The sequence below is a fragment of the Gastrolobium bilobum genome, unplaced genomic scaffold, assembly GCF_033153095.1.
Source record: "Gastrolobium bilobum isolate Gb01-03AN ecotype WA unplaced genomic scaffold, APGP_CSIRO_Gbil_v1 utg59117, whole genome shotgun sequence".
NCBI lineage: Eukaryota > Viridiplantae > Streptophyta > Magnoliopsida > Fabales > Fabaceae > Gastrolobium > Gastrolobium bilobum.
In genome coordinates this window covers 112,566-137,707 of record NW_026895248.1, presented here as the reverse complement: position 1 = coordinate 137,707, position 25,142 = coordinate 112,566, and the positions used below count along the sequence as shown (strand labels likewise).

The 25,142-nt window shown below is 37.5% G+C and overlaps 2 pseudogenes; one reads left to right on the top strand and one right to left on the bottom strand.

Moving 5' to 3' along the window:
- Positions 1-582: 582 nt before the first annotated feature.
- LOC133301879 (protein TIC 214-like) lies at positions 583-2,628 on the bottom strand (annotated as a pseudogene).
- A 7,273-nt stretch (positions 2,629-9,901) lies between these two features.
- On the top strand, positions 9,902-24,724 carry LOC133301869 (acetyl-coenzyme A carboxylase carboxyl transferase subunit beta, chloroplastic-like; annotated as a pseudogene).
- Positions 24,725-25,142: the final 418 nt, after the last annotated feature.

Below are 25,142 nucleotides of genomic sequence, written 5' to 3'. Positions count from 1 at the left end.
AGGTTGAAAAACTTTTTTTGATTCGTCCTCGAAAGGATCCCCTCAATAAAGGATCATATGTTTTAATTAAGTATTTTGTTTTGGTTTCATCATTACACAATCGGATTCTATTTTCAAATATATCCAGAGGAATAAATTCTGTATCCAGAACTTTTGTTGCCCTATTTAAAAATTCATTGCTGAGTTTTTTTTTTTTCTTCATTATTAGAGTTCCAATAATTAGAAAATGGATCATAAGATATTTTTTCCCCTGTAAAAAGAAAAATTCTTTTTTCCATCATTTTAAGAAAAGTAAACAAATTGGGTGGATATGTAAAAGATATTCTTTCTTTTCCATCGCTTTGATATATACTAAAAAAAATTTGTGAAATTTCACTTCTTATAACATTTTCAAATCGATCATTTTTTATATATCGCAATGGACGAATTCTTCGGTTAGAATCAAAAAGAGTTCTTACAAGATATTTTTGTAATCTGAAGATATTTTTTTCACGGTCTATTTTGTACAATTTCTTTTTTTTTTTCAAAAAAAGATAAGGAAAAAGATCATTTTCGGTGGATCCCTTTTGTTTTTTTTTTGTATCAAATTCCCCTCCCTTTTTTTGAAATTCTTTCAATTCCGTATCCGTAGTAAGAAAGGGCAGTGGTATTCTGCCGAAATAGTATAAGCAGGTAACAAAAAAAAAACAATAAAGGTTTGAGACATTAAATTTTGAAACTCTGACATAATGAATCTATTTGATTGCATGGGTAGATTTGATTTAATCGAATTGCTTTGCTGTATCCAGACTAATATAAATTCAATCCATTTCATCAAAATGATGTGACCTATTAACCATCCAACAAAACTACTTGTTAAAAATAACAATGTATTGTTACTTCGAAACATGTAAAGATTTATTAATCTTATTAATATTGAACTTGGTAAAAAAAGGGGGTTTAATAACTGAAAAAAAAAATTATTCAAGAAAATTCTTTGAATGCGAAAATTACGTATTGAGTTTGAATTCTTGTATCCATAATTCAAAAAGTTTTTGTGATTCTTTCCAAATAAATGAAATAAAAGATACGGTAGAGTTATAAAAGTTATTATATGAGGTCTACTCAATGCTAGATGCAAAGGCGTATAATAGATCGATATGAACATGATGAGCTGTCCCGTAATAAACCGCACACCTAGAGTAGGAACCATTCACATCATTAATTATATATTAATTAATCAAGTCATATTCACGACTTAATCATTTAATGATTCCACTTTTTATACTAATATGCCAATAATATGCCCATTACAAGTCTAGATCAATTATTTCTTATAATAAATTTCAAGCCACTTTAATCTTCAATTACTTACATAGCTTAGAATCACATGCAAGTCTCACTTAGGTAACTTAGATTATTTTCAACTCATCCAAGCCATATTTATGATTATTATAAGTTACTAAGGGTTCCCTTAAGCTCACTTAGCTTAAATATCACTTTTACGATTTTCCAAAACTGTACATTCTTCTATTTTCTAGTCACTGAGCGCAACTCACTTGTTATAAAATTCTCATCTTTTATTATGTTAATCTAGACTCAATTAAGTTTCCAACAAGGTATCACGTGCCTCATTTGGAGTTTCCTAGCTCCGGTTATCACCATTTGAAGTTGGACAAGCAAAGCTGTTTGCCAACTCCGAACAGGGCCCTAAATATCTTTTACCATTTCTGCAATTATGGAAAATCTACTAAACCAATTGCTCTTAATTTTTTATGCAGGCTACAAGACACCTTTAGCTTTAATTAGACATATTATGAGTCTAATTTGAATAAGCACAGAGGGAGAAACAATTCGTGAAAGTTGCAGCCAAGTACAGCCCTTGCATATGGCTTCCCTGGGCAGCCCTCACTAAAGCTTCACAATCTCTCTGACATATAGTCTGGCTAACTGCTCTGTGGATAAGGTCGTCTTGACTGGAATGAAATGGGCGGATTTAGTCAACCTATCAACCACAACCCATATAGAATCGAATCCAGCCTGGCTTCTCGGTAATCCGACAACAAAGTCCATGGATATACTCGTCCACTTCCATTCCAGAATATCTAATGGCTGTAACAAACCAGAAGGCTTCTGATGCTCAATTTTCACCTTCTGACAAATAAGGTACTTATTCACAAACTGGGCTATGTCTTTCTTCATCCTCGACCACCAAAAATTTCGTTTCAAATCTTGGTACATCTTAGTTGCACCTGGGTGGATGGTGTACTTACCCATATGGCCCTCTATTAACACTTCTTCCACCATTGGCCCCTTTGGAACAATTAATCGATCTTTGTAGTATTTCACATTAGAAGCATCGGTAAACATAAAATCTTGCCCTTTCATCATTTGAATCCCTTCATCAAGCACTTGGGCCGCTTTAACTCTCTCCTTTAATGAATTTCGGACTTCGACCGTAGTCATGAAATATGAAGTCTCAAACGGTGTCACAGAAATTCGCAAATCCCTGAACTCCTCAATCACATCATACTCTGCAATCATCATGCTAGCCACACCCGTGGTCTTTCTGCTCAAGGCATCAGCCACAAAATTCTCCTTTCTAAGGTGATACTGAAGGACAAACTCATAATCCTTCAGAAACTCCATCCATCTCCTTTGCCTCATATTAAGCTCTTTCTGATCAAACAGGTACTTCAAGCTTTTATGGTCACTAAAAACTGTGAAGGTAGAACCGTACAAGAAGTGTCTCTATATTTTCAAGGCAAAAACCACAGCCGCTTTCTCAAGATCATGAGTAGAGTAGTTCTCCTCATGTGGTCTCAACAGTCTAGAAGCATAGGCCACTGCTTTTCGCTCCTGCATCAACACGCACCATAATCCATACTTGGATGCATCACAATAGATCTCAAATCTCTTTTCCGAATCAGGAAGAATCAAAACCGGTGCGGTAGTTAACTTATCTTTCAGTTCTTGGAAACTCACATCACACCCAAGGGTCCATGCAAACGGAACCCCCTTTCGGGTCAACCTAGTCAATGACAAAGCGATTCTGGAGAATCCATTAATAAACCGCCTGTAGTATCCGGCTAAACCCAAAAAACTCTGAATTTCAGTAACACTCTTGGGGTCTCTCCCAATCCAGCCCAGCTTAAATCTTACTCGGATCCACATCCACTCCTATAAATGAGATGATGTGTCCAACAAACTGGATCTCATGTAACCAAAACTCACACTTGGATGGTTTGGCATATAACTGATGCTCCCTCAAAATCTGTAAGACTATCTTCAAATACTCCTTGTGCTCTTCTTTATTCTTAGAGTAGATCAGAATACCATCGATAAATACCACAACAAACTGATCTAAATATGGTTTTAATATTCGATTCATATAATTCTTGAACACGGCCAGGGCATTAGTATGCCCAAATGGGATGACTAATACTCATAGTGCCATATCTGGATCAGAAAGCCGTCTTCAGAATATCCTCTGCCTTTACCCGAATTTGGTGATATCCGGAACGAAGATCAATCTTCAAGAACACTGAAGCACCTCTGAGCTGATCCAACAAATCATCAATGCGTGGTAGAGGATACTTGTTCTTTACTGTTACCTTGTTTAACTGTCGATAATCAGTGCGCAATCTCATAGTCTCATCCTTCTTCTTCACAAAGATAACAGGTGCACCCCAAGGAGCTACACTCGGTCTGATAAAGTTCTTAAGGGACAATTCTTCTAATTGTTTCTTTAGCTCAGCAAGCTCTGCAGGTGACATTCGGTACGGAGCCAATGAGATAATCCCTACACCAGGTACTAAGTCAATAGAGAATTCAATCTCCCTCTCAGGTGGAAAATGGGGAATTTCTTCCGGAAATACGTCTTTAAACTCACATACAACCAGAATATTAGCAGTAGGTTCTTTGGGGTCTCCTACGAGTCCTCCTAGGATAATGTATCCTGCATATCCCTCATTTAGAACCTTATTTAATTTATGTGCCGTCAAGTACAAACTTTCCGGATTTTCTCCTTTTGCAGCAAAGAAAACCCTTCTGCTACAACAATCTAGCATCACACCATATCGGACCAGCCAATCCATACCCAATATAATGTGTAGATTCATTCCCTCAAGCACTATCAAATCCACCATAAACTATTCTTGCTCATATATGAATCTGACTTCTTTTCACTTCAAAGAAGTAGAAATAATGTCCCTGGTGGCAGTCTTCACTACCATGGGAGGCGTGAACTCATGAATAGGCAAATGTACCCCATTAGCAACAAATTCTGATATAAAGAAGTGGGTAGCTCCGGAATCAAACATGGCATCAAAAGCATATCCTCTGATAAGAATAGTACCTCTGATAAGGTTTGGAGAGCTCTCTGCCTCTTGCTGTGTCATTGCATATACCCTGGCACTAGTAGGTGCCATAGGCTCCTCTATGGCTCTCTGAGTAGGCACGGACTGAATAGGAATCGCTTGAATGGCTGCAACTTGCCCCGTCTTCTTGGGGCACTCTCTGGAATAGTGTCTTACCTGACCACAACTGAAGCAAACATTCTGCCCCAGTCGACAAACACCTGTATGTATCTTCTCACACTTGGCACAAGTAGGGATCTTCCCTGCACCAGACATGCCGCTTCCATTCCTCACGAAGGGAGTCTTCTTAAACTTGGTGTTCTGTTGTGCTTGCAAACCTTTGCCCTTACCCTTTCAGGGCGTAGTCCTCCCACTAAAGATCTTTCTCATTGCTTCCTTTCCCCTGGTAGGATAGTGCTTTTGAATATTCTGCCAATCAACTCCACAAAATCCCTGGTGCAATGACCAATCAGCTTATCCGCTATCATATCATTCAGACCTTTCTTGAATCGAAAGGCCTTGTCTTCTGGAGTGAGGGGAGCTCTACCATAACAAGAATATTTTGCCAAGTGGTTGAACTTGCTCAGATATTCATCCACAGCCATGCCTCCTTGCCGGAGGTCTTCAAACTCACTCTTCTTCCTTTACCTGGCTTCTTCAGGAAAGTACTTCTGCAAAAATGCCTCTCAAATAACGGCCAAGTAATAGCATAACCTTGGCACTCAAGTGGGTTTCTAACATTACTCCACCAGTCTGCTGCATCCCCCTGTAACATGTACACCGCATATAGAAGCTTCGTGTTGGCATCGCATTCCATAACCTAAAAATGTGCTCCATCTTTTGGAGCCACTCCAATACTGCTATGGGATCTCTTCCACCTTTGTAGTGAGGTGGGGAATGCTTCCTGAAAGAGTTCAGCATACGCTCTCTAGTCTCCCGGTCAAACCAGGGTTGCATAGCTGATCTATCAACCTCAATAACTGGCTGCCTCATTCGTCCCCCATGGACTGATGCCTCCGCCTCCTAATGGGCCTTTCCTGACCCTTCCTGTTCCAGCACAACAGGCTCAAGAATCTGTACGGGACCAGCAGCATGGGCATTCTGCTGCTGCACATGTGGTGTAACTGACGGTGCAGAAGGTGGTGAAGGTGGTGGAGGTCTTCCTCGTACCTCGGTCAACAGTAATCGGATTATCTCGGCATTGGCCAGCCTATTTTGCGCCATAAGGTCTTCACTTGCCTTTCTTAGCTGTTCTCTATCGCACTCGTTGGCCTCTTCGATCCTCCTCAGGTCAGCCTCCCTTGTCTCGTTCAAGGTCTGCTGAAGTGCCGCTATAGCAGTAGCAACGGGGTCCGGTGGTGTATTTTGAATTACTCGCCGTGGTCTTCCTCGAGGAGCCATGTTATCTACACACAACTGCACAAGGTCTGAGTTAGCTACGCTCAATCAAGTGATGAAATATGCATTATCATGATGCTCAAGAGATACTCAACACGTAATTCTAACACTTAAGCCATAAATCAGTGAACGTCCCGGTGAAACTGCTCTCATACCATAAATGTAACACCCCGTAGTACTCCGGTTGTTATTATTATGATATTTAGCGTACACAACAGAAGACTTTATTTTAAAAGAATAATAAATCATCTTACGAAAATATGAATAAACTTTTTCCAAAACATTTCATAAAAACCTTTCTAAAAATGTTCATGTGAGATACTACGAAAGCGTAAATCTAAATCATACATCTACTCATTAATCCCATTAGCCAGTATTAATGGCCATTGAGCATCCGGATATAACATCAAGTGTCATTCCTGATGGAGTCTCACTGACAGCATAACGATTGTATTTCGGATACTGGGAACATGGGTCCCACACATACAGTTGACCTGATAAATAAAATAATTTAAACAGACAGCTTGCTAGTCCACACAGATTGCAATCCCCTCAATGGGTCAATACAAACAAGAAGGCTCCATGCCAAAATTAACTGAATGCACACCTCAAGTCTATATCAATTCTAAATATAAAAACATCAGTAATTAATCCATGGCTCTAAGGATACAATCAAGAGCCTAAATAAATACATAAAATAATCTCCATATATAATTAAGAATGTTAACAAATCCACATGCCATCATAAAGTCTAAACATAGTCTAAAATAATCAGTTGCATCATCAACTACTCCAATGCGGGGGCCTTGCCCCTAGAAGCACCACCACTACTCTGGGTACCTAAAATGATGTCCCCAAATGGGGTAAGATAACAACATCTCAATAAGCTCAAGGTTCATAGAGGATCCTCTAATCCCCTGAGCTCACTTCCTGCATGACAAGACAGATATAAAGCATATAATACAGGCATACAACATAAATATAGCATCATCATATCATCCTTGTGTAACCCCAGGGTCAAAGCCATAGACGGTTACACATGTGTTACCCTAGGGTCAAAGTCATAGACGGTCAACACAAACTATGTATGCAATAGCTCCCAGAGTCAAGTCATAGGCAACCTACATACTATAGTCACTGGCCAGGATCCTCATAACATATATCATCAGTGCATCATCATAACATCAAGATTATATAACATCTATATGAATGTGAATGCATGCACATATACATCATACCATATACTTTCATACAATACAACCATAATGCCCACCATCATGGTGGGGCCACAAGAGAGAGGAGTCAACTAGAACTAGGATCTTACCTCAGGGAGCTTAGCGCAAGCTGACACTCCAATATAATACGTATGCTCCAACAAAATCTTCAAGTGCACAGTTCTCTAGGCACACCTAGAGTAGGAACCATTCACATCATTAATTACATATTAATTAATCAAGTCATATCCACGACTTAATCATTTAATGATTCCACTTTTCATACTCATATGCCAATAATATGCCCATTACAAGTCTAGACCAATTATTTCTTATAACATATTTCAAGCCACTTTTAATCTTCAATTACTTACATAGCTTAGAATCACATGCAAGGCTCACTTAGGTAACTTAGATCATTTTCAACTCATCCAAGCCATATTTATGATTATTATAAGTTACTAAGGGTTCCCTTAAGCCCACTTAGCCTAAATATCACTTTTACAGTTTTTCCAAAACTGTACATGCTTCTGTTTTCTAGTCACTGAGCGCAACTCCCTTGTTATAAAATTATCATATTTTAGTATGTTAATCTAGACTCAATTAAATTTCCAACAAGGTATCACATGCCTCATTTGAAGTTTTCTAGCTCCGGATATCACCATTTGAAGTTAGACAAGCAAAGATGTTTGCCAACTCCGAACAGGGCCCTAAACATTCTTTACCATTTCTGCGATTCTGAAACATCTACTAAACCAATTGCTTTCAAATTTTTAATCAGACAACTAGACACCTTTAGCTTTAATTTTACATATTACGAGCCTAATTTTAGTAAGCACAGAGGGAGAAACAATTTGTGGAAGTTACAGCCACGTACAGCCCCTGCACTTGGCCTCCCTGGGCAGTCCTCACTTAAATGAACATACAGAATGGAATAATTCTTCAATTGGTAACAAATTTGGACACCACATAGCTAACATCTCAACCTTCAATTTAATATAAGGCATAGACATATATGACCTCTATGGAGGGAGATATGCTCTTTCCAATTTCGCCAAAAAACTGATTATATAGCCCTAAATGTGGTTACTTAACAAACCTTAATTATTTTTCATCATAAATCCTAATTCACTTTAATTCTTGGATTTTTCTATTATTAAGTCACATTATGAAATCTCCTTAGTCCCATTATGTCATGATACTTAAATTTTACTAATTACTTAATTAGTGTACCTAAACCCTACTTTAGTCCAAATTTTAGAGTTAAATCCTTAATTACTTTTGTTAATTAATCCCCACCCTTAATTAATCCTCTAATTCATCATCTCCTTAATTTTAACACAACTAAACTCTTATATACTTTATGGGCAGATTTGGTGAGCTATTTTAATTAGGGTTTTTAGTCATTATTACTCATGATTAGTGAGTTTTACATAGAGTTAACCCACCTAGTTAATCTTTCTAATCATTTTTCCACCCTTAACAACTTAAACACATTTTTTTTGTCATCAAAACCCTATCCTTACATGATATGGCCGAAATGTTCATGGTCCATTTTAGGGTTCATAGTCTTCTTTTTACATGAACATCACTCAAAGGTCCAAAGGTGGCACCTTTAGTCATCCAATTTGTAACACCTCGTGTATACCCAGTTTGTTATCATGTCATCGTATTAAGCTTTGCTTAATTAAAAATGCGGAATAAATTTTTCTTTTCAATTATGACGTCATTATCAATTACCAAGTTGATTACCTAATCCTTTTAAAAACCTTGTTTGTATGTAATTGCAATTAAACAGCTATCTACACTGAATAACCTCATAATATAAATAAGTTAGTACCTAAATCACGAAACTACAACACGCAGTCTGGACCTAAATCACGGAACTACAACACGCAGTCTGGACCATAATCCTAATACATTAATACAACTCGAATCTAAAATAAGACATAATCAATCAATGTGGCATGGACAATCTCCATGCTCACCAAATAAAGCAACAAGGCCCAACAGAGTCTCAACAACAAATCATAATAGTAACATAAAGCATGTCAAAATCCAGCAAATCATCATAAAGGCATAATCTCAACTCAACTTCGGCCTCCTGCCGCCTGAGGTCTCAACTCCTGAGTTACCTGAACCTCGCAAGCTAAACCCTCCCTCACGACTCGGTGTCCAAGGGGTCACAAGTAATAACAGTGTCCAACAAGGTCACAGATCTGTTTTCATAACATTCATACTATCAATAAACATATCATAGCTTTTTAGATTTAAAACGAACATTATTTCTTTTTCGTTTCGCTTACTGCGGGCTCTTTCCGAAGCCACAAAAACTAAACTATCTGTACCATTTTCAAGACTTCAACTTCATCTCTTTATGAAATATTCTAAGATTTTACTATGTTAAACTAGACATCTTAAGGTTTCTAACGATATACTTTATGTTTCAATCGGAGTTGTATAACTTTGGTTATATTTTTCTCAAAGTGACTGCTGCAAACTGAATTTCCAACAATCAAGTCGCGACTTCAAACAAACACTACGGCTAATAAACTTATCCAATGGCTACGAAAATTTACATTATTGTATCCCTATGTGTTAGCTTTACATAGGTCCAAACCTCACTCAATTTGGAGATCTTTATCTTTAGATATCGCGATTTTACTAAACTAGGTCGTTGTTGTCACAGATAGGAATCGATTCCCAAACATGGGGAATCCATTCCTGCACTTGGAAATCGATTCCCAATAGAAGGGAATCGATTCCCACGCGTGCAGAACAGAATTTTGCAGCAGATTTCTGCATAATCCGAGGTGGGAAAGGTTCCTAATGATCCAAGGTCCGGTTTTTCTCAAAAACAAAAGTTCCAAAGCATTAAACATGCATAAATTAACCACTTTTAACTTGATTAATCAAAGTTCCCTCATTTAGTGACTTAAACAAGCTAAAATCATGGATTTCAAGAGGAATGATCAAGGTATACCTGTAGAGGTCTCAAAACAGCAGAAAGGTGTGCTCTTGGAGCTCTCAAATTTGTCCCAAAAGTCTGGTTCTACAAAGCCACGAAATGGTGACCAAAGCTTGATCCTTTCTCTACCAAGATGGCACCTTGAAGCTTCAAAAACTAATCACAAGACTCCCACAACACCTCACCACAAGTCAGCAACCCTCACTCACCCCAAACTGACTTCACAACTCAGAAATGCCAAGACTTTCACCCACCCAAGGCTAAAGCACACACACACAAGGAACTTTTGTGAAGAAACCAAGAGAAAATGTGGTCTCTTGGTGCTCCAATGGAGGGGAAATGATGGAGGAAGGTGGCTGCCACCCAAGGGTTCAGAAATGTCACGAAGAGGATGAAGAAAAGTGACCTAGGATCATGTGCCATTTGTATTTATAAGTGCACTTAAATTAATCGCGCAGTATTAGCATTAATAGATACGCTTATCATTTTAACCTCAAACTTCATATTCTGAACCTAGTCATTTTTCTAAGATTTGTCATATTTTTCTTTTAATTTTTTGCAACACTTTTTCGGTATGCGTTTTAACGCTGTCAGTATTAGTTCTAATATCAATTCTCATCATTTTAATTTGAAACTTGTTTTACTAGTCCTATATATTATTCTAGGAATATTCATGCACTTATTATAATTTTGCGGGATACTTCATCGGTACACACTTATACCGTGGAGCAGAACCGGTGTCTTCACTTTTCGTTAGAAAAGTGACTTTCAGTGTTATTAAGCACTTACTATAATTATTTAAGTCTTCTAATAATTATTCAAGGTCAAATATGGAATTATTTCTTTAATCTCCTATTTATTTAATTAATTTCCTAAATTAACGGTGCGGGTTCTTATATTCACCCCACATTTTAGGATTTAGTCCTCAAAATCAGAAACATACCTATCTTGAAACTATGGGTATTGCCGGAGAAGCTCGTCCTCTCGCTCTCAAGTGCACTCCTCAGAAGTTCTTCCTGTTCATTGCACTTTGACCATCGGAATGATCTTGCTCCTAAGCCTCTTCTCGCCATGATCGAGAATCTTGAGTGGTCCGACGGGAGTCTTTAGGTTCTCTCGAACCTCCACATCATCCGGTTGCACCACGTGCGAAGGATTCGCTACATACTTGCGAAGCTGAGACACGTGAAACACGTCGTGGATGTTGGCCAAGTTCGAAGGCAAGGCAAGCCGGTAGGCAACAGGCCCTACCTTACCAAGAATCTGGTATGGCCCTATAAATCTCGGGCTAAGCTTCCTCATTCCGAGAGCCTGACCAACACCGGTGACAAGTAAAAGTCTCACAAACACGTGCTCACCCTCACTGAACTCCAGTGGACGATGCTTAACATCATAGTAACTCTTCCGACAATTTTGCGCCTGCTTCAGCTTTTCCCTGATCATCTGGATCTGCTAGGTGGTATCTTGGACAAAGTCCAAGCCAAACAACTCCTTGTCTCCAACCTCAGACCAGCAGGTAGGAGTTCAACACCTTCTACCATACAACACCTCGTAGGGTGCCATGCCCAGGCTAGCATGGAAACTGTTGTTGTACGAAAACTCAACCAATAGAAGGCACATATCCCATGCTTAACCCTGCTCCAATGTGCAAGCCCTCAACATGTCCTCCAAGGTCTGGATGGTCCGCTCAGTCTGTCCATCAGTCTGAGGGTGATTGGCTGTACTCAATCTCAACTGAGTACCAAAAGCTCCCTGCAGTGCCTCCCAGAACCGAGATGTGAACTTCGGGTCCCTATCACTGATGATACTCTCGAGCACCCTGTGAAGCCTCACAATCTCGCGAACATAAAGTCTGGCCAACTGCTCAGTAGTGAAGCTCACCTTTACTGGAAGAAAATGGGTAGACTTGGTCAGTCTATCCACAATGACCGAGATAGCGTCATAACCATCCTGAGTCTTAGGCAATCCCACCACGAAATCCTTGGAAATGCTCTCCCACTTCCACTGCGGTATCTCAAGAGGTTGAAGCTTACCAGACGGTTTTTGGTGTTCTATCTTCACCTTCTGGCATATCAAACATTTGGACACGTAAACAACTATGTCTTTCTTCACGCCCAGCCACTAGAAATTTCTCTTTAAGTCCTGGTACATTTTTATAGCACCAGGATGGACAGTAAATTGGCCCTTGTGGGCCTTTGCCATTACCTTTACAGTCAAAGGACCTCGAGGAATCACAATCCTCTTCTGTAACATCAACAATCCATCCTCATTCTGAGATATCCATCTTGGTTCTTCTCAAAGTCCAGGCGCTCTCTTTGCACTTGCGCCTCTTTGGTCTTTTCCAGCAGCTCAATTTCAACTTGTACGGTTTTCATCTCGAGAAGTGCACCCTCCATAAAGAGGTCACTAACAGATCTCGAGACTTATCAATAGCAATAGGATCGTCATTCGATTCTCTAGGATTATCAGTCACTTTATCAAAAGAGGTGACCTGACCCCATATACTCAATTCCTCACAATAGCTTAAGTGAGTTTAGGTCCTATTCCATGACTCTACCTCGACTTGACTTACAATTTCTATAATTCATACTTTCAAATAACATCATATTACTTTCGCAGTACAAAATCATAATAATGTTCATTTCGGTCAATACATGTTAATTGGCATACCAATTCACATAGTAACGTACCTTAGTTCACGTACACCTACAAAATTTTCCAATTCAAATAACATAACAATTAAATACTCTATGCAACATCGTACCTCAATCTCCATGGCATCTGCAAAATCGAAAGTCAATAAGGAATGGTACAACATCGATGTATTAACACAGTTCATGGCATTTACTTCATGCTTAGTACTATTCGTGGTGTTCACATGCAATCTACATATGAAACAGATCACTAATTTCATGTTAACTTAGAGTCATAGAGATCACTCAACCCATAAAACTAACTTTACATATACTTGCCTCGCATATGTCAGATCGCGTGTGGCCTTGCCACAAAGTCCAAGTGTTACCCACTTAACTCCTTAAAGAGAATTTCACATTCTCAACAAACCTGACTAGAGAGTGTTTCTCAGTCACCAGCAATAAGATATCTTCTCTTACGTTGTTAAGATTAAGCACCATCACCACATGTAATGGCATAAGACATCTTACCTTTTCATGCCAAACTTGGCATATCACTCTTCGTATATTTTACTCATCCCACCACTTGGTGGTTGTAGAGTTTAAACTCATATTTCAAGTTTCTTAAAGCATTATTATACCATGAGGCAAACTAAAGTTGATTGATCTGTGCACCTCGTGCACCCGGATCACCCGATGAGTCAAACTCAAATCGGTGCCCTCATGGGACTTCCAAGAGTCAACACTCTTAGGATCCAATCCCCCAAAGGGAAACCCATAACATAGGTTATCGGCCAAGAAACTAGTAGACATACCAGTCTTCAGTGTACCTCGTACACAAGGACCACTCAATGAATTTCACATCAACTGAGCATTCAATCAAACTCCTCAGAGGCACCCTCTTCGGGTACATCCCCTCAAGGAATAGTCCACAAAACGCTGATGGCCAATAACCCACTCAATCAACCTAGTTCCTCAGGTTATATTATCAAACACTTCAATACAACATTCAATGTGTAAACATAATTCATACATCATATTATGCAATCACAACAATTCAACACATAATTTCTCAATAGCCCGTCCGTACCCAAATGATCCCACGATTGACCATGGGTAGACAATTAAGACCTGCTACGCAGTCTCGGCCATCCAACTAAAATACCACATCCAAATAAATAGATGAAGTATCGCATTTCTCTTCTGTAGTGGTAATAACCCTCGAAAATGGAGAAAGCTCAATTATGGGCAAGTTCAGCCCCACAACAATCGGACTCGGAATAAATAAATGTGTCATCCCTAAGTCAAATAATACATTACCAAATTATCTCCAACATGAGTTATACCTCTTGCAAGGTGTGGAGCTCGGTCTTTCTGCTTACTAGCCGACGTATAAACTCGGTCAGTCTCTGGTGGAGCACGAATCATCTGTAATGGAACTTCCTGAACTGCTGCAGCTCTCGCGGTTGACGATGGACAATCCCTGAAATAGTGGCCCACCTGGCCACACTGAAAGCGGATCAACTGGCCGGTAGCACACGACCCCACATGGACTTTTCCACATCCCGAGCATCTGAGAGTAGGAGGTCTGGCAAAACTTGCCTGCGTAGAAGTCCTCTTGAACTGACTAGGCACCTGCCTAGCAGCCAACTGTTTTCCTTTTCCCTTACCAGCAAACTTCCTGTCCTTCCAGGAAGTGGAACTACCAGTTCCCTTCACTTCCGCAACCTTGGCTCTCTTGGCCTTACTCACGATGCAGACATCCTCGATGTCCCGACACTGTTGTACCAGTGTCCCAAAGTCTCTCGATGCAGCTCCAGCAATGCGATCAGCTATCTCCTCATTAAGTCCCCTACGGAACTTAGCAGCCAAGAACGTCGGAGTAGGCATAGCGATCCTAAAATGTGCAAACTTGACCAGTTCATTGAACTTAGCCAAGTACTCGTCCATAGACAACGAGCCCTGCACCAAACGGTCAAACTCCCCCTGCTTCTTCTCCTCAGCATCATAAGGAAAATACCGGCCCAAAAAGCAATCCTCAAAGAATGACAATGTAATCATATGACCTTGCATCTCGTAGGCGTGAGAGGTGTTCATCCACCACTCGTGTGCATCGCCTTCCAGCATATACGTCACAAACATCAACTTTTGCGGATCAGTTCTTTACATAACTCGGAAAATCTTATCCAACGCGTGTAGCCATCTCACAACAGCAATAGGATCATAAGATCCATCAAAAGAGGGTGGCTTATGCTTGTGGAAAACATTAAGCCGGCGGTCAATAATGTCACGATCCTCAGCGGGCTCCAAGTAGGGTAGCATCACCCCAGTAAGCTGACTCGCACCCTTAACGTGACTCTGGCTATCGTCTTGAAGGTTGGGTGGAGACGGCGGCGGCGGTGGTGGTGGTGGAGGGAACTGACCCTCATTGCGGTCAGCCCTCATCTCCTCTAACATGACCCTCATCATGGTCATGTTCGCAAGCCGGTTTTCCTCAAGAACATCTTCTGTGGCTTTCCGGTTCGCCTCTCGAATAGCGTCCATCATCGCCAGGTTGGCCAATCTAGCAGCCTCCTGATCGGCTAATCTATCCACCTGCATCTCAACTAATGCAGTCAGGACCGGGTCGGGTTGACCCTCAGATGTCTCACGATTTCTCCTAGGCATTACCATGACTCTGCACAAGTTACACAAAGAGTGAGTTGATCAGGCCCACGCAATGTGGTCACACGTGCATCATCATAGCAAAACCCGACAGAGAAGACTCACAAGACAAGACACACAACAACACATCCTAAGTTATTGCAATACATACAGGCTTTTCCCTATAAAGTGCTCTGATACCATAAAATGTAACACCCCGTGTATACCCGGTTTGTTATCATGTCATCATATTAATCTTTGCTTAATTAAAAATGCGGAATAACTTTTTCTTTTCAATTATGACGTCATTATCAATTACCAAGTTGATTACTTAATCTTTTTAAAAACCTTGCCTGTATGTAATTGCAATTAAACAACTATCTACACTGAATAACCTCATAATATAAATATGTGAGTACCTAAATCACGAAACTACAACACGCAGTCCGGACCATAATCCTAATACATTAATACAACTCGAATCTAAAATAAGACATAATCAATCAATGTGGCATAGACAATCCTCATGCTCACCAAATAAGGCAACAAGGCCCAACAGAGTCTCAACAACAAATCATAATAATAACATAAAGCATGTCAGAATCCAGCAAATCATCATAAAGGCATAATCTCAACTCAACTCCAGCCTCCTGCCGCCCGAGGTCTCAACTCTCGAGTTACCTGAACCTCGCAAGCTAAACCCTCCCTCACGACTCGATGTCCAAAGGGTCACAAGAAATAACAGTGTCCAGCAAGGTCATGGATCTGTTTTCATAACATTCATACTATCAATAAACATATCATAGGCTTTTAGATTTAAAACGAACATTATTTCTTTTTCGTTTCGCTTACTGCGGGCTCTTTCCGAAGCCACAAGCACTAAACTATTTTTACCATTTTCAAGACTGCAATTCCATCTCTTTATGAAATATTCTAAGATTTTACTATGTTAGACTAGACATCTTAAGGTTTCCAACAATATATTTTTCGCAAAGTAACTGCTGCAAACTGAATTTCCAGCAATCAAGTCACGACTTCAAACCAACACTACAGCTAATACATTTATCCAATGGCTATGACAGTTTACATTAATGTAGCCCTATGTGTTAGCTTTACGTAGGTCCAAATCTCACTCAATTTGGAGCTCTGTATCTTGCGATATCGCGATTTTACTAAACTAGGTTGTTGCTGTCACAGATAAGAATCGATTCCCAAACATGGGGAATCCATTCCTGCACTTGGAAATCGATTCCCAATAGAAGGGAATTGATTCCCACGCGTGCAGAACAGAAATAAAAGTTTTTAAAAGTTTACACAACCTTTCTGCATAATCTGAGGTGGGAAAGGTTTTTAATGATCCAAGGTCTAGTTTTTGTCAAAAATAAAAGTTCCAAAGCATTAAATATGCATAAATTAACCACTTTTAACTTGATTAATCAAAGTTCCCTCATTTAGTGACTTAAACAAGCTAAAATCATGGATTTCAAGAGGAATGATCAAGGTATACCTATGGAGGTCTCAAAACAGCAGAAAGGTGTGCTCTTGGAGCTCTCAAATATGTCCCAAAAGTTTGGTTCTACAAAGCCACGAAATGGTGACCAAAGCTTGATCCTTTCTCTACCAAGATGGCACCTTGAAGATTCAAAAACTAATCACAAGTGTAACACCTCGTACTTCTCCGGTTGTTAACATCATGATATTATAGCGTACTCAGCGGAAGATTTTATTTAAAGATTAATAAAACGTCTCGTAAAAATACGAATAAACTTTTTTCAAAATATTTTCTAAAAAAATATCTAAAACGTTCACGAGAGATACTGCGAAAACGTAAATCTAAACATATATCTACTAATTAATCCCATGAGCCAGTATTAGTGGCCATTTACCATCAAGATATGACATCAAGTGTCATTCTTGACGGAGTCTCACGGATAGCATAACAGCTATAATTCGGATAACTGGGAACATGGTCCCACACATACAGATCACCTAATTAATACACTATTTTAAACAGATAGCTTGCAAGTCCCATACGGACTGCAATCCCCTCAATGAGTCAATACAAATAATAAGGCTTCATGCCCAAATTAACTGAATACATGCATCAAGTCTATATTAATTCAAAGTATAAAAGCATTAGTAAATAATCCATGGCTCTACGAATACAATCATGAGCCTAAATAAATACATACAATAATCTCCATAAAATAATTAAGCATGTTAACAAGTCTACATGCCAACATCAAGTCTAAACATAATATAAAATCATCAGCTGCGTCATCAACTACTCCAATGTGGGGGCCTTGCCCCTAGAAGTATCATCACTACTCTGGGTACCTGAAATGATGTCCCCAAACGGAGTGAGATAACCACATCTCAATAAGCTCAAGGTTCATAGAGGATCCTCTAACCCCTGAGCCCACTCCTTGGATGACAAGTCAGATATAAAGCATATAATACAAACATACAACATAAACATAGCATAATCATATAATCCTTGTGTAACCCAGGGGCAAAGCCATAGACGGTTACACATGTGTGACTTCCAGGGTCAAGCCATAGACAGTCAACACAACCTCAGTATGAAATAGCTCCCAGAGTCAAGTCATAGGCATCCTACATACCATGATCACTGGCCAGGATCCTCATAACATATATCATCAGTGCATCATCTTAACATCAAGATTATATAACATCTATATGAATGTGAATGAATGCACATATACATCATACCATATACTTTCATACAATACAACCATAATGCCCACATCATGGTGGGATCACAAGAGAGAGGAGTCAACTAGAACTAGGAGCTTACCTTAGGAAGCTTAGTACAAGCCCACACTCTAATAATAATACGTATGCTCCAACAATATCCTCAAATGCACGGTTCTCTAGGCACACCTAGAGTAGGAACCATTCACATCATTAATTAAATATTAATACTCAAGTCATATTCACGACTTAATTATTTAATGATTCCACTTTTCATACTCATATGCCAATAATATTCCCATTACAAGTCTAGACCAATTATTACATAATTACGTATTTTAGTGCATTATTACAAGCTACCTAAATCTTCAATTAATTACATAACTTAGAATCACATGCAAGGCTCACCTAGGTAACTTAGATTATTTTCAACTCATCCAAGCCATATTTATGATTATTATAAGTTACTAAGGGTTCCCATAAGCCCACTTAGCTTAAATATCACTCTTACGGTTTTCCCATAACTATACATGCTTCTGTTTTCTAGTTACTGAGCGCAACTCACTAGTAATAAAATTCTCATCTTTTAGTATGTTAATCTAGACTCAATTGAATTTCCAACAAGGTATCACATGCCTCATTTGGAGTTTCCTAGCTCCGGTTATCACCATTTGAAGTTGGACAAGCAAAGCTGTTTGCCAACTCCGAACAGGGCCCTAAATATCTTTTACCATTTCTGCAATTCTGGGAAATCTACTAAACCAATTTCTCTTAAATTTTTATGCAGGCTACTAGACACCTTTAGCTTTAATTAGACAAATTATGAGTCTAATTTGAATACGCACAGAGGGAGAAACAATTCGTGGAAGTTGCAGCCAAGTACAGCCCCTGCATATGGCCTCCCTGGGCAATCCTCACTAAAACGAACATACATAATGGAATACTTCTTCAATTGGTACCACATTTTGACACCACATAGATAACATCTCAAGCTTCAATTTGATATAAGGCAAAGCCCTATATGACTTCTGTGGAGGGAGATATGCGCTTCCCAATTTCGCCTAAAAGCTGGTTACTTAGCCTTAAATGTGTTTACTTAACAAACCTTAATTACTTTTGATTATAAATCCTAATTCACATTAATTCTTGGATTTTTTATTATTAAGTCAAATTATGAAATATCCTTAGTCCCATTATGTCATGATACTTAAATTTTACTAATTATTTAATTAGTGTATCTAAACCGTACTTTAGTCCAATTTTAGAGTTAAATCCTTAATTACTTTTGTTAATTAATTCCTACCCTTAATTAATCCCCTAATTCATCATCTCTTTAATTTTAACACAACTAAACCTTTATATACTTTATGGGGAAAATTTGATGAGCTATTTTAATTAGGGATTTTAGCCATTATTAAACATGATTAGTGAGTTTTACTTAGAGTTAACCCACCTAGTTAATCTTTCTAATCATTTTTCCATACTTAACAACTTAATCACATTTTTTTATCATCAAACCCCATCCTTACATGATATGGCCAAAATGTTCATGCTCCATTTAGGGTTCATAGTCATCTTTTTACATGAACCTCACTCAAAGGTCCAAAGGTGCCACCTTTAGTCATCAAATCCATCATTCCATGGTTCAAAACACACCCACCCTTAAGGATCATCATCGAACCATGGTATTAAAAATTTTTAAACAATATGTCTCCAATACATAACAAAATCGTGGCACACACACAAGAAAAAGAGAGACTTTTTGGTTCATATTTCTCAAATGGAGGCTTACATCTTCAAGCTTCCTCATTTATCTCAAGACTCCACCTTTTTCCGCCAAGAACACATCTTTAGGCAAGCACACACCTTCATGAACATGCTCATAAGTTAGGCTCAAGAACACAAGAAGAAAAGATGAGGTTTTTCATGAAAAAATCAAGAACATTTACCCAAAAATCAAAGGAAGCAAGCAAGCAAGTCTGGTTCTTCAAGAGAGCTCAAGAACACAACTCCATAGCCTTTGTTCTTCACAAAACCATGGCTGTTTGGGATGATAAGGGACACAAAACTTTTGATTCACACCATGGAAATGGTATGGTTGTGAAGAGGAGAGTGAGGGGAACAATCTTTGTGAAGGAGATTTGGTGATTTGGGGAGGTTTTGGAGGTGGAATCTTAAAGAGAAGTGAGAACAAAGTTTGAAGTTTGAATTTTAGAGAGAGAAGTGATAAGGGGGCTGCTGATTCAAAATGAGGGGGAAGGGGAAGGGTGTCCTAATTAGGGGTGCCATGTCACTAAGTGACCATTCGTCCTTTAGTGAGACCCGGTGTAATTTTTAACTGATCCGTCGTCAAATTTTTACCCGGAAACTCCCAAAAATCTGACTTTAAGTACTTAACATTAATTTTGTCTAATTATCATGTTCATAACTTAAAATTTTGATTAGTCGATCACAGATCCACTAACAGTTGTTTAATTGCACTGTAGTCTTTACCGGTGTTCTTAATTGTACCCAGATTTTATAATCTTCTCAACTTTAACATTTTTGGTCTAATTATGACTTGTTAGGCATATATTGGTCTTTATTTCCATTTTCTCATCTTTTTCCCGTTTCGGGATTCTACCGGCTGCTGCTACAGCAGTACAAAATACTCAGCAGAAGTGACTTTTCAAAAATACCCCAATATGAGTATCAATCTTCATCAAATCATATCCTAACCTCATTCAAGATGTTTATGTCATTAGATTAGCTCTCTAACTATAATTTGCTAGATTGGAGCTATTCTACAGACTGATACTACATCAGCAGTCAAAAACAACAGGTGAAAACTCAACTGTTCAGAATACCCTCAATATAGGTATCAAACTTCATCAAATCTTATGCTTACATCATTTATGATATTCATATCATTAGGATAGCTCTCTAACTTAAATTCACTGTATTGGAGCTATTCACAGTCTATTACTGCATCAGCAGATGAAAATTCACCTGCCTGGAATACCCTCAATATGGGTATCCAAATTCTTAGAATTTCATTCTCATTCCATTTATGACCATAAGGTCCTCATTATAACCCTCTAATTTAAAAATTACATAATTAGGGATATTATAACAAGACTCCCACAACACCTCACCACAAGTCAGCAACCCTCACTCACCCCAAACTGACTTCACAACTCAGAAGTGCCAAGACTTTCACCCACCCAAGGCTAGAGCACACACACACAAGGAAATTTTGTGAAGAAACCAAGAGAAAAGGTGGTCTCTTGGTGCTCCAATGGAGGGGAAATGATGGAGGAAGGTGGCTGCCACCCAAGGGTTCAGAAATGACACGAAGAGGACGAAGAAAAGTGACCTAGGATCTTGTGCCCTTTGTATTTATAAGTGCACTTAAGTTAATCGCGCAGTATTAGCATTAATAGATATGCTTATCATTTTAACCTCAAACTTCATATTCTGAACCTAGTCATTTTTCTAAGATTTTTCATATTTTAATTTTAATTTTTTGCAACACTTTTTTGATACGCGTTTTAACGCTGTGAGTATTAGTTTTGACATCAATTCTCATCATTTTGACTTGAAACTTGTTTTACTAGTCCTATATATTATTCTAGGAATATTCATGCACTTATTATAAATTTTCTGGGATACTTCATCGGTACACACTTATACTGTGGAGCAGAACCGGTGTCTGCACTTTTCGTCAAAAAAGTGACTTTCAGTGTTATTAAGCACTTACTATAATTATTTAAGTATTCTAATAATTATTCAAGGTCAATTACAGAATTATTTCTTTAATCTCCTATTTATTTAATTAATTTCCTAAATTAACGGTGCGGGTTCTTACACAATCCATCATTCCATGGTTCAAAATACACACAAACTCAAGGATCATCATCAAACCATGACATGAATTTTTTTAAACAATATTCCTTCATGACACATCAAAACCGTGGCATACAAGGGCACAAAGGAAAGGCTCTTTGTGTTATTTTACTCAAATAGAAGCTTACATCTTCAAGGTTCCTCATTTAGCTCAAGTCTTCACCTTTTTCCACCAAAAACCCTCCTTTAACCAAGAACAATCCTTTATGAACATGCTCATGAGTTAGGCTCAAGAAGACAAGAAGAAAAAATGAGGTTTTTCATGAAACAATCAAGAGAACTTGCCCACAAATCACAAGAACCAAGCAACCAAGTGTGGTTCTTCAAGAGCGTTTAAGAACACAACTCAAACCCTTGAACATCAACAAAATCGTGGTTGTTTATGAGGTGAGGGACACGAAATATTTTGATTCATGCCATGAAAATGGAGGGGGAGTAAGTTTGATGAAGGAGATTTTATGTTTTGGAGAGGTTTTGTTGGAGGAATTATAGAGAGAAGTGATAGAGTTTTTAAAATTTGAAACTTAGAGAGAGAAGGAGGTGAGGGGCGCTGCACTAGCTGACCAGAAATGGAGGGGGTTGTGCCCTAATGAGGGGTTCCATGTCACTTAAGAGGCATTTGTCCTTTAGTGAGACCCGGAATAATTTTTATCTGAACCGTTGTCAAATTTTTACCCGGAAACCTCCAAGACTCTAACTTTAAGTACTTAAAATTAATTTTCTCTAATTATTATATTCATAAATTAAAATTTTGATTAGTAGATCACAGATACACTAACAGTTGATTAATTGCACTGTAGTCTTTACCGGTGTTCTTAACTGTGCCTGGATTTCTTAATCTTCTTAACTTTAACATTTTTGGTCTAATTATGACTTGTTAGGCATATATTGGTCTTTATTTCTATTTTCTCATCTTTTTCCCATTTCGGGATTCTACCGGCTACTGCTTCAGCAGTACAAAATACCCGGCAGAAGTGACTTTTCAAAAATACCGCAATATGGGTATCAATCTTCATCAAATCATATACTAACCTCATTCATGATGTTTATATAATTAGATTAGCTCTCTAACTATAATTTGCTAACTTGGAGCTATTCTACTGACTGTTACTACGTCAGCAGTCAAAATTAACATATAAAAATTCATCTGTGCGAAATACCCTCAATATGGGTATCAAAATTCTTAGAATTTCATCATCATTCCATTTATGACCATAAGGTCCTCATTATAACCCTATAATTCAAAACACCGTATCTTTTATTTCATTTCTTTGGAAAGAATCAAAAATAAGTTTTTGAATTATGGATACCCATATTGGTCTACCCAATGCTAGATGCAAAGGCGCATAATAGATCGATATGAACATGATGAGCTGTCCCGTAATAAACCCAATTGTTATATGGAAGGATTCGAACAAGATATAAATTCCCCTTATTCTGATATTTAATTTGTATTCACATAAGATACACATCATGAATAGATATGTTCTGGGATGGAAGGATTTGAACCTCTGAATAGCTGGACCAAAACCCGTTGCCTTACCGCTTGGCCACGCCCCATTTTTGATTTGGCACTAATAAACACTATTATTGATATTGGTTGTTCGTCAATTCTAGTTCATAAATTTCAAGAGAAATTTTTTTTGATAAGATTTTGACATGTATATTTTTATATGTATATATAGAATTCAATTCAGATATTCTATTAAAGTATTATTTCTTCTATTGTAGGTCTGATATTATTCATTTTTTAGTAGTTTTACTCATTTATGAATATGAATATTAATTCATATCTATAATTCATTTAATTCATAAAAGAATTATGTATATCTTATAAATTAATAGATAGCATAAAATAGTCGAAATCGTAATATTCTTATTAATATAAGTATTCATAACATAAATGAAATATTATAAATAATCATATTCGTATTCTATTTTTATTTTAGATATTTTTGAATATTCAAAAAAAAAATAAGAAAAAAAATTCATTAAATATCTTAATGATTTTTATTATTATAAATCGTTTTATTTATTAGAATAATTAATTATTATAATCTTAGTATAATATATATACAACTTTTCTTTTTTGAATATAAAATTTCAACTAGAAGATTATTAAAAAATAGAATATTAATAAAATAGAACAAAATTGGAATAAAACTTAGAATTTTATTACACATATTAATATTGTACGTATATTATAATTATATTATATATATACATACAATCAAATACAATAATAAAAAAAGAAAATTCAAAAAAAAAAATTATAATTATATTTTATATAATGAATTTTATTAAAGAACACAATGTTTGTTATGCTTAATATCTTTAGTTTTGACTGTATTTGTATTCACCCCGCTATTTATCCAAGTAGTTTGTTACAGGTCAACTAAACGGTATTCCTGTAGCCGTGGGGATTATGGATTTTCAATTTATGGGAGGTAGTATGGGATCCGTAGTAGGTGAGAAAATAACCCGTTTAATCGAATATGCTACCAATGAGCTTTTACCTCTTATTCTAGTATGTGCGTCCGGAGGAGCACGTATGCAAGAAGGAAGTTTGAGCTTGATGCAAATGGCTAAAATATCTTCGGCTTTATATGATTATCAAACAAATGAAAACTTATTCTATATATTGATCTTGACATCTCCTACTACAGGTGGGGTGACAGCTAGTTTTGACATGTTGGGGAAATCATTATTGCCGAACCAAGCGCTTACATTGCATTTGCGGGTAAAAGAATAATTGAACACACGTTAAATAAGGAAATACCCGAAGGTTCACAAGCAGCAAAATATTTATTCCAAAAAGGCTTATTTGATTCAATCATACCACGTAATACTTTAAAGTGGGTTCTGAGTGAGTTATTTCAGCTCCATGCTTTCTTTCCTTTGACTCAAAAGGAAAAATCAAGCATAGACTAAAATTATTTTTTTTCACAAATAAATTATGAGACAAAAAGCAAATTAGAACACACAGGAGAATTGTAAGACGATAATACTTGAAGAGTACCAAGAATAAAAAAAAGGGTGTACTATCATACATATGCTTCTTGCAGAAATAGAAAGCGAAATCAATCAATTTATTTCATTCTACATTCCTTATATTATTTATTATTTGATTCTATTTATACTCTTGATTCTTTTCTTAATCTCTTTTTTATACTTAGTATAATTATTCAATTTTACTAAGTATAAGTATATATGAATTTGATTGATTATAGATTATAGACTATCTTTATAAAAAAAAAGGAATAATCAAAAATTAATAGAAAAAAATATTAAAAAAAACAGGTACAAATATTAAATTGAGGTCCCCATTCTATGATAAACCTACCCTCCA